This window comes from Silene latifolia, chromosome 1, assembly GCF_048544455.1.
Source record: "Silene latifolia isolate original U9 population chromosome 1, ASM4854445v1, whole genome shotgun sequence".
NCBI classification, from domain to species: domain Eukaryota; kingdom Viridiplantae; phylum Streptophyta; class Magnoliopsida; order Caryophyllales; family Caryophyllaceae; genus Silene; species Silene latifolia.
Window position 1 is genome coordinate 132,768,307 of NC_133526.1, and position 11,200 is coordinate 132,779,506.

At 37.9% G+C, this 11,200-nt stretch overlaps 1 long non-coding RNA gene across 1 annotated transcript; it reads right to left on the reverse strand.

Annotated features, from left to right (window-relative positions):
* Window positions 1–9,484: 9,484 nt before the first annotated feature.
* LOC141603869 (uncharacterized) lies at window positions 9,485–10,510 on the reverse strand. The gene is made up of 3 exons (XR_012525757.1): window positions 10,426–10,510; window positions 10,127–10,188; window positions 9,485–9,910 (listed from the first exon to the last, which is right to left on the reverse strand). It is a non-coding gene; the product is annotated as an uncharacterized LOC141603869 (long non-coding RNA).
* Window positions 10,511–11,200: the final 690 nt, after the last annotated feature.

Consider the following 11,200-nt stretch of genomic DNA (forward strand, 5'->3'; position numbering starts at 1 on the left):
AGTCAGGCTTGATGAAGAGTTTTCACACCGGATAACTGCAATATCGTCAGATGTGAGTGCATTATATACATTGTGATATGCCCGAGGGTTTTTGTTTATCACGATTTATGTTTTCATCTACATGGATTTCTCTAAGTGACCGGACAAACCGGGCATAAGGGTTTGCTTCAGTAACTCGCATTAAGATATCAACGATATCTTACCTTAATTCAGGAAAACAATTAGCACGATTTTTAGCTTCGTGTTGGCCATCATAAAAATACAACTGTAAATACTTTGGTCTCCCATCATTAGGTACTAAATTTGGGATGTCATGGAAAATTTGCCCATGTAATTTGAAAACATAAATAACTTTATGAGTTTGCGCATCAAAGTCTCCGCCAATTGAACTAAAGGCGAACAGATTATTGTACAACCTTGCATATGCCTGGAAATGCAAGGCATCATCTGTGTTTCCAGTATATAACCTTATCAGCTCAGAGGGGTATTTATTATGAGGTAGCTCTATGGTGCCATTACCACAACATAAATTTGTTGTTTCAAATCCAAGCTTGTGGGCACCACATTTTTGATACGGTTGAACCTGGGGTAGTTTCAATGGATAGCTTGGCAATGGTTGTCCTATTGTCGCAACAGGTACTCCTTAAGGAATCCAGAAATAATGAGAATATCAACAAAAAAAATAATCAAGTGTATGAATAAATTTAAAAGTTCGTAGGGAAAATAAACATTTATAGATCAGGGCCCTAATACTAAAGCACATAAGGATGTTTTCATCTTACTTTGTGCATGTGTAAGAGGATGCCTTGTCCGAGGCCTGTGAGAAGGTCTTACAATAGCTGCGCCTATTCTACTGTACCAAAGATAATAAACTAAATAGCTAGAAAGAGTATTATGTAAACAAGGCATCGTTTGTAAAAAAAATGTGAATGCTGAACTTGACATGCCTACTTCATACTGTGTGTTAGCATGTCTCATCCTTTTCAGCCTACCCATCCCTAGTGTTGCTGGATAGTAAGGAAAAGTATCTGCAAATAACCATTGAACATGTTTTAGAATGCATGTATTATAGCATCTGTGTATAAATTAGTTAATTTAAAACATCTTACCCATCAAGGCAAATCTTGCAATCCTTTATGTAAATGAAGTGAAGGTGAAACAATGAAAGTCTGGCACTGTATAAGTACACAAAATACCCGTGAAAATAATTAGATCATGACACAAGTATGTTAAATATACCAGATACTTAAATCAAAAAAATTAAAGCTAACGAACAATAACAAAGGAAACTATGTAAACAAATAATTCAGATATGACATAGAATAAATGAAACTGAGAAACCAAGTTATGATGAGCATCATTGTCAGTTCATGACTTTACCAACTAAGTTAATCGAAAGTGTAAACATTCGGAAGAAAAATGATTAGCAAACAAAAGAAATGAAAGTGTAAACTCCAATTGAAAGATAAACTCTAAACTACATAAACATATGGATAATAGTAGTCAAATGGTAAAATGGCTAGTTTTGTTTTTTCCTTACATTTTTCATTTCATTAGAACTTCAATTATAGTAAGGAAGCATATAGCTATTTTGTATTTTAAAACATAAAATATAAAGAAACCAGCACACATACGTATCCGAATTTTCATTTAATATATGATAAGAAAATTACATTAAGAACTTTACAAAGACATCAAATAAAGTCATGGGCCCGTTAATGCTTCTAGAAGCAGTATGGGTCATGACAAAAACTTACATTACTTACGCGCAGGACAAAATAGAAAGATATAAAATACATTATACTACGACTACAACCTGTACTCACACTGTATATCTTAACAATATTCCAATGTAACCAAGATATAAATAAACACCTTAGGGGTCTAGTTATATTTGGCCCGTTTGAACACTATGGCCAGTTCCTCAGGGACCTTGAAAATTTTCCGCTGGCCACTTTGCATTTTGGTTTGAACAGACATTTGCATGGATGTTGTCTTGTAAGTTCTTTTTTGGGGTGGGACATGAATAGAAATCATTGTAGGGATCTTAAACCATAAATCTTTCTTTGCATAACACATCTTCACAAGCAGCAAAGTTGGAGTTGGAACCATAATCTCCATTCCTAAAAATCGCTCTTTTGCAGCGAGGTAGCTTTCCATTTCAAGAGTACATGTAACACCCCCATTTATTTAAGAGCCTTTAGCATGACATTCACAAATAAATAATGGTGTTACCATCTCAGATACCTGAGGTAGTAAGTATAAAAGACAAACAATTACCAAAGTACTTTAAGACGATATAAATTAAAGTGCCTCAAATGATTTTATTACAAAAGTTCTAACGAATTAAATAAATAATACAAAGTACGTTTTAATCAACTGAAGCGGAAGTAAAATAAATAGTGTCTGAATAAATGTGAGTGATCTCTAGACTCAAGTGATGACCAACGTCCCAAGCTCCCCTTCAAGTATCCATCACTTCACACAAGCTAACCTGAAATCAATCTGCTCCTTAATATTTGGTTCATCACAGGTGTTCACGAATACACATTCAACCACGAGGTTGAGTAGGATAACTAAACAACATTCAACCACAAGCCAAAGACCATCCCAAACACATGGTTAAACCGTGTGCCACAACACGCCACCACCGAAACCACACATAATCGTAACAATGTGTGTACTGCTCAGGTCCACGACCAAACCCCAACGCCACCGTGCCTAGCCGACCAAAACCGCGCAGGACCATTGCTCTTCCACATCCCCATGCCTGGCCGACCAAATAATCTCAATAGCAATGCGAACCTTTTTCACAATAACAACCAATAACAGAGAACCAACCAACAATAATAAGAATATGATTATCAGATGCTCAAGACAACAATTATAACAACATGCTCAAGATGATAGAATTATCATAATACAATGCAATCAACAACTTATCTCATGCCAACAATACATTAACAATCCATCTTTTAAACAATTTACCAATTTACCAATTAGACATAGTTGAGTAGTTAACCTACCTTTAGGAATTCTTCACAAATCAACAAATAAATTTAGAAAGCTTCTTCCACAAATCCACCACTTAAACAATCAATTAAATTACATATGATTATAAACTAATCTTATTAATGAATTTAAGATGTAAACTACCCAAAATAATCCCGCAAAACTGTCACAACACAACCCCCACACGGTTGACCCGATGGTGGTCAAACCCGTCGATCAACGCCTCCCCACGACCATGGTCAGTCAACGGTCAAGGGTACGGGTCAAGGTTAAACGTAAATAATTGATTTGAGATGATAAAAAAACTTACCATAATTAATTAGCGCGAGATGAAAAGTCCGTCTTAAGGTTGTCTCACAAAAGCTCTTCCTCACAATTATATGTGTTGAGTTTTTGATGTGGAATAATTATGATGGTGAGGCATAGGTTATGTAATATATAAATTTGTAGGTGAAGGTGGAAGGTTCTAGGAAGTTGCCTTTATTATTAAACTAATGAAAATATCTTAGTAACATAGATAACACCCAAACCACATACCACCTCCCTTCACCCACTCGGTCCACCCGTGTCCACCACGGTCCAACCGTGGTCTTGTACCCGGTTCTTTATTTATTTGTTTTCTTTTCTTTTTACGACAACAATTATTATTTATTCACATTTTATAAATTAAACTAATTATAAATTATAAATTATATTCATTAAAAATGTGGAGTATTACAGTCTTTCCTCCTTAAAAGAACTTCGTCCTGAAGTTCACTACACCTCACTACACCAACTAGATAACTAAATGATAAACGTCACGCACACTTTAGTTAAATTACTATTATTTAAGACCAAAATCAAACGCGGTGTTATATTCTACCCCCGTAAAAGAAAAGGTTACGTCCTCGTAACCAACATACCTTAAGAAAATAAATGAGGATACTTCTCTTTTATCTCAGCTTCAGCTTCCCAAGTAGCTTCCTCTACATTATGATTAGATCATAGAACTTTCACCAATGCAATCTCACTATTTCTAGTCTTCCTCACCTTTATGTCCAAAATCTTCTTAGCCACCTCCACATAAGACAAATTCTCATCCATCTCAACTGTCTCAGCTGCTAACACATGAGTAGGATCACTCACATACTTCCTCAACTGTGAAACATGAAAAACATTATGAACTCTTGCCAAGGTTGGTGGTAGTGCAAGACGATATGCCACTTCACCAACTCTATCTAAAATCTCATAAGGCCCAACGTACTTCTAACTCAACTTTTCTCTCTTGCTAAAACGCATCACTCCCTTCATTGGTGACACATTCAACAATACTTTGTCTCCCACAACCAACTCAACCTCACTTCTCTTCAAATCTGCATAACTCTTCAATCGTTCTTGTGCAACCCTCATCTTCTGTCTGATCACATGTACCTGCTCAACCATCTGCTGGATCAAATCCGGCCCTAGTGTCACGACATTAGTGACATCGTCCCAACAAACTATACTCCTACACTTCCTTCCATACAAAGCTTCAAAAGGTACCATACCAATGCTAGCATGATAACTGTTATTATAAGAAAACTTTATCAAGTCTAACCTCTCTTCCCATGATCCTCCAAACTCCAAGACACAAGCTCTCAACATATCCTCTAAAGTCTGGATAGTCCTATCTGTCTTGTCGTCTGTAGCTGGATGAAATGCAGTGCTCATCTTCAAAGTCGTACCCATACACTCTTGCAACTCTTGCCAGAACGTAGAAATAAACCTTGAGTCATGATCAGAAACAATATCAATGAAACTTCACAATATTTCTCACATACGCTTTTGCCAACTCAGCCTTACTCCAAGTATCTTTCATATATAGGAATAAAGTGTGCCGTTTTAGTCAGACGATCTACTATCACCCAAATCATATTATTGCCCTTTTGAGTACGAGGCAAATCAACAATAAAATCCATAGAAATGCTCTCCTACTCCCACTCAGGCACATCTAAATACTGTACCTTACCCTGTGGTCTCTTATGCTCATCTTTCACCCTCTGACAAACTAGACATCTTGAGGCGAATTCAACAACCTCTTTCTTTATCCCAGGCCACCAGAACATTTTCTTGAAATCTTTATGTAATTTATCTCCTCCAGGATGCAGAGAATACGGCGTAGAATGTGCTTTAGTCAAAATCTTTCCTTTCAATTCCTCATCATTAGGTACATACCATATCCCATTGAACTTCAAATCATCATCCACCCCATGGCAAACCGTGACGTCACGCCCTCCACCACGGCCGTACGCTAATTCTCCACTCTCGGGTCTCCCTTTTGCTTCTTCTAATCTCAGCATACAACTCTGGCTCAATAGTAAAATCCCCAACTGAATCCCCTTTTCTTATCACACAAATTCCCCTTTTCTCTAATTCATCTTGCAAATTCACACGCGACATAAGTGAACATAAAGCATGAATAGACTTCCTACTTAAAGCATCGGCCACCACATTAGCCTTCCCCTCATGATAAACTATCTCCATGTCATAATCTCCAATCAACTCTATCCATCTTCTTTGCCTTATATTAAGCTCTTTCTGAGTATAAATATTTTTAAGACTCTTATGATCAGAAAATACCTTGAAAGTAGCTTCATACAAATAATACCTCCACAACTTGAGAGAAAACACGGCCACCCCTAGCTCCAGATCATGCGTCGAATAATTTTCTTCATATGGTTTCAACTGTCTCGAAGCATAAGCTATCACTTTCCCTCTTTGCATTAGCATAAACCCCAACCCAGTCTTCGAAGCATCAGTATATACCTCAAAATGATCACTCCCTTCAGGTAAAGCTAGGATAAGAGTTGTGGTCAAACGTTCCTTTAAGGTTAGAAAAGCTGTCTCACAACTCTCATCCCACTTAAACCTGTTTTCCTTCCTCATCAAAGCAGTCAAAGCCTTAGCTACTTTAGAGAAATCTTTCAAAAATCTCCTATAGTAATCAGCCAACCCCAGAAAACTCCTCACGTTCGCCATGTTTTTCAGCCTTTTCCATCTAGACACCGCCTCAATCTTACCTGGATCAAGTGATTCCCTCCTTTGACGCCACATGCCCAAAAATGCTACTCTATCCAACCAAAACTCACATTTACTCAATTTAGCATATAAATTATTCTCCCTCAAGGTCTGCAACACAATTCTCAAATGCTTCTCATGCTCCTCTTTATTCTTAGAATACACCAATATATCATCAATAAAGACGACCACAAACTGATCAAGGTAAGGGCTAAACACTTTATTCATCAAATCCATAAATACTGCAGGTGCATTAGTCAAACCAGAAGGCATAACCACAAATTCATAATATCCATACTCGTCCTAAATGCAGTCTTATGAATATCCTCCTCCTTAATTCTCAACTGATGGTAACCCGACCTCAAGTCAATCTTAGAGAAAACACCAGCTCCACTCGGCTGATCAAATAAATCATCTATATGAGGCAAAGGGTACCTATTCTTAATCGTCACATTATTCAACTCCATGTAGTCTATACACAATCTCATGCTCTCATCCTTCTTCTTAACAAATAAAACTGGTGCGCCCCAGGGTGATACACTTGGCCTCACATAACCCTTATCTAGCAACTCCTCCAACTGCTTCTTCAACTCCTCCAACTCCTTAGGCTCCATTCTATAAGGTTCTTTAGAAATAGGTCCCGACCCAGGTTTCAACTCAATATTAAAATCTACATCTCTCTTTGGTGTAACCCTGGAATCTCATCCGAAAACACATCCTGAAACTCACTCACCACTGAAATCTCTCCCGCGCCCTTTACCTCCTCACGCAGGTCCCTCGCATGATACAAGATCAACTCTCCTCCCTTCCTTAAACACGACTTCAAGGTAATTGTTGATATAAGTCTCACCTTTAGTTTCACCACAAATCCCCTATAAGACACTCTTACTCCCTTTGGTCCCTTCAAGGATACTTTCTTTTGATAACAATCAATAAAGACTCTATTTTTACTTAACCAATCCATCCCCAAGATAATCTCAAAATGACCCAAAGGAAATTCTATTAAGTCCATGGAAAATAAAACCTCCCCGATAAGAATATTTATATTTTTATATGCTTTGGTACAAGATATCGACTCCCCATAAGGTACTGTTACTTCATCTTTTATCATTACTGGGTCAACCAATCCCAACACTTTAACATGGTCACTTGATATAAATGATGGGTTGCTCCCGAATTAAATAAAACATAAGATAGCTTAGAATTGGTTAGAAAAGTACCCGAAACCACATGTGCATTTCCCTCAGCAGCCTCTTTTCCCATCATGAACAATTTACCACTATTTTTCGCGCCGTCTTGCACGGTGGATTCCGATGTCGTGCCCTGCTTCATGGTGCTATTCTGCTTCCCTCCATTTTCATTGCCTTGATTGTTGTTGAAGCAATTCTGAAAGTTGTTATTATTGTAGCTCCTTTGATTATTCCAAGACCCATTGAAACGATTGCTTCAATAGCTAGGTGCTGGTGTCTTGATCCCATTTGAATTTCCACCACCAAATCCTACATTCATACTATTCCTCCTTGCAGTAGTCCTACACTTCACGATTTTATGACCAAATCTACCGCATGCATAGCGTCGTGGCTTGTTCAGACCGATCGCCACTCATCACCATGCTGCGGTCGAACCCGCCACCACTCAAGGCCCCACCTACAGAAAATGATTGGTACTGATTATAATTCTGCTTCTTGCCTCCTCCAGCTCCCTCACTAGTTGTCTCTGCCTTCCTCTTTTCTCTCTTGTCTTTCTTTTCTTCCTTCATCATGTCAGCAATTCTCTCTCCATGCCCTGCTCTTTGATATAGTTCCTCCACAGTACTTGGCTCCCCAACGGCAAGTCTCTTTTTGATACGCGTAGTTAAACTCTTCTCAAACCTCAAAGTCAACACTTCCTCTCTATAGTTTGAAGTCCGACACATACTCAGCTAGTTCCATGAATCTATTATGGTAATCTTGTATTGTCATCTCATCCGTCATCTGAAATGAATCAAACTCCGAACGTGCTCAGGGATAAACACTCCTCTCATAGTATACTTAAAGCCCCTCCAGGTAATGTAAGGTTCATCACTCTCCTTCCAAGCCTCCCTAATTACTGCCTTGTTACGATTCCACCACAATCTGGCCATTCATTTCAAGTAGTGAGCAGCCTGATCCACCTACATCTCCTCAGGGCAGTTTAACAATTCAAAGAGGTTGTCAAACTCCCTACACAAATCTCCCAGCGAGGACGGTTCACCTAATCCATCGTACTTCATCGAATTATGACGAGCAATGGCAGCACCCATCTTAGTAGGATCCATTGTTGCAGTCTTTGATTTCAAAGCAGCCGTTAAAGCATCATTTGTTGCAATAAGTCTATCAATCTCTTCCTGTGACATAGTTGTGGGTGTAGCTCTCTTTGATACCATTTCCGGGTTCTATTAAGAATAAAGAAGAAACATAAGATTCTATTTTAAAAGAAGTTTACAGCATAAGGTGCAAGATAAAATTCCTTCATACAAAAGAATGTGTGATTGGCCGAGCTGGTCTTGCCCGGCCTACCACCGTGACATGTCACCCACGACCTTCTCACGGCCCTCCTTTCTCTTTTGCCCAAATTAATTACTCTTTTTACATGCTTAGTCTTTAATTCATGCAATTTCATAATTCTATGCTTATAGGTTTAGGGCAACACATACCGCATATCACTAGACATGAAATTTTCTAAACATGTAATTCACGTATATACAACCAATTCATATAAAGATGCAATAGATCAACGAGTCATATTTCTCTAATTCACGCCATTCATGATATGCCAATGAAATTTTCATGCGCAATTATGCCACGAATTAAAATAAGCTCAAAACAAATTCAATCCACTGTAACTACCATCTCATAGGCCACTCGCCTATCCCTTCTCATCCGACTCAAAATTTCTTGCCCTTTTGTTCTTATCCTGCCAATAAAGTTAGTACCTTTCACAACTTCAGGATACAATTAGACCCGTAAGGTAAAGCATCCATGCTAACTACCCTTCTCTCTCTTAACCTTCCCTGAGGTGACCGGCTCAAAACTAAAAAGGGCCAGATCAAGGACGTCTCCCTAACCTAAGAAAAGGGCTCCTAAACAGTTTCTACCCCGGGTTTATTTTATTAGACTCATTCTAAGTTCATTAAATTCATTTGTTTAGGCCTCAGAACGTTCGCTCTGATACCACTTTTTAACACCCCCATTTATTTAAAAACCTTTAGCAAGACATTCCCAAATAAAAAAAGGTGTTACCATCTCGGTTGCCTGAGGTAGTAAGTATAAAAGACACACAATTATAAAAGTACTTTAAGACGATATAAATTAAAGTGCCTCAAATGGTTCTATTACAAAAGTTCTAACGAATTAAATAAATAATAAAAAGTACGTTTTAATCAACTACATCGGAAGTAAAATAAATAGTGTTTGAATAAATAAAGGTGATCTCTAGACTAAAGTAATGATCAACGTACCAAGCTCCCCTTCAAGCATCCAACACTTCACACAAGCTAACCTGAAATCAATCTGCTCCCCAATATTTGGTTCATCACAGGTGTTCAGGAATACACAGTCAACCACGAGGTTGAGTAGCATAAATAAACAACAATAATGATACAATAACCTGCAATAAGATATAATCAAGAAATACAAGCCAAAGACCGTCTCATACACACGGATAAACCGTGTACCATAACACGCCACCACCGAAACCACACACAACCGTCACAATGTGTGCTGCTTAGGTCCACGGCCAAACCCTAACGCCACCGTGCCTGGCCGACCAAAACCGCGCAGGACCACGACTCTTCTATATCCCCGTGCCTAGCCGACCAAATAATCTCAATAGCAGTGCCAACCTATTTCACAATAACAACCAACAACAAAGAACCAACTTACAATAATTATGATTATAAGATGCTCAAGACAACAATTATAACAATATTCTCAAGATGATAGAATTATCATAAGACAATGCAACCAACAATTTATCTCATGCCAACAATACATTAACAATCCATCTTATAAACAATTCACCAATTTACCAATTAGACATAGTTGAGTAGTTAACCTACCTTTAATAATTCTTCACAAATCAACAAATAAATTTAGAAAGCTTCTTCAACAAATCCACCACCTAATCAATCAATTAAATTACATATGATTATAAACAAATCTTATTAATGAATTTAAGATGTAAACTACCCAAAATAATCCTGCAAAACAGTCACAAACACAACCCTCATACACGGTTGACCCGATGGTGGTCAAACCCGTCGGTCAACGCCTCTCCACGGCCACGGTCAGTCAACGGTCAAGGGTACGGGTCAAGGTCAAACATAAATAATTGATGTGAGGTGATAAAATAACTTACCACAATTAATTAGTGCGAGATGAAAAGTCAGTCTTAAAGTTGTCTTACAAAAGCTATTTCTCACAATTATATGTGTTGAGTTTTTGATGTGGAATAATTATGATGGTGAAGCATAGGTTATGTACTTATATAAATTGGTAGGTGAAGGTGAAGGTTCTAGGAAGTTGCCTTTATTATTAAACTAATGAAAATATCTTAGTAACATAGATAACACGCAAACCACATACCACCTCCCTTCACCCACTCGGTCCACCTGTGTCCACCACGGTCCAACAAGGTCCAAACGTGGTCTTGTACCCGGTTCTTTATTTTTTTTTACTTTTTACGACAACAATTATTATTTATTCACATCTTATAAATTAAACTAATTGTAAATTATAAATTATATTAATTAAAAATGCATAGTATTACAGCACACAAGATAGCCGCATATGCAGTTAGTTTAGGGTTATAATTTGCATTAATAATTTCCAAGTTGTAAGTGGGTATGAGATAGTTAATGACTGTCTTTGCCAGGCTATTTATTGTATCCTCGATATGATCACATCGTACACTGAAAAATGTTCGCCTGTCATAACTACCTTTGAGGGAGGTAAGGGTCATCCAAGCAATATATTTAGAAGAGCCATGTGCAATAGTTTGAAGGTCAGAGCTCTGGATATCGCATTTGCTCGTAACCAATTGTAGTATACCAGTGTAATCTACAATGAATGGTTCACTACCAATAGGCGCACCCCTACCTAGCTTCTCAAGTAGTGGACATCCTACAATACCC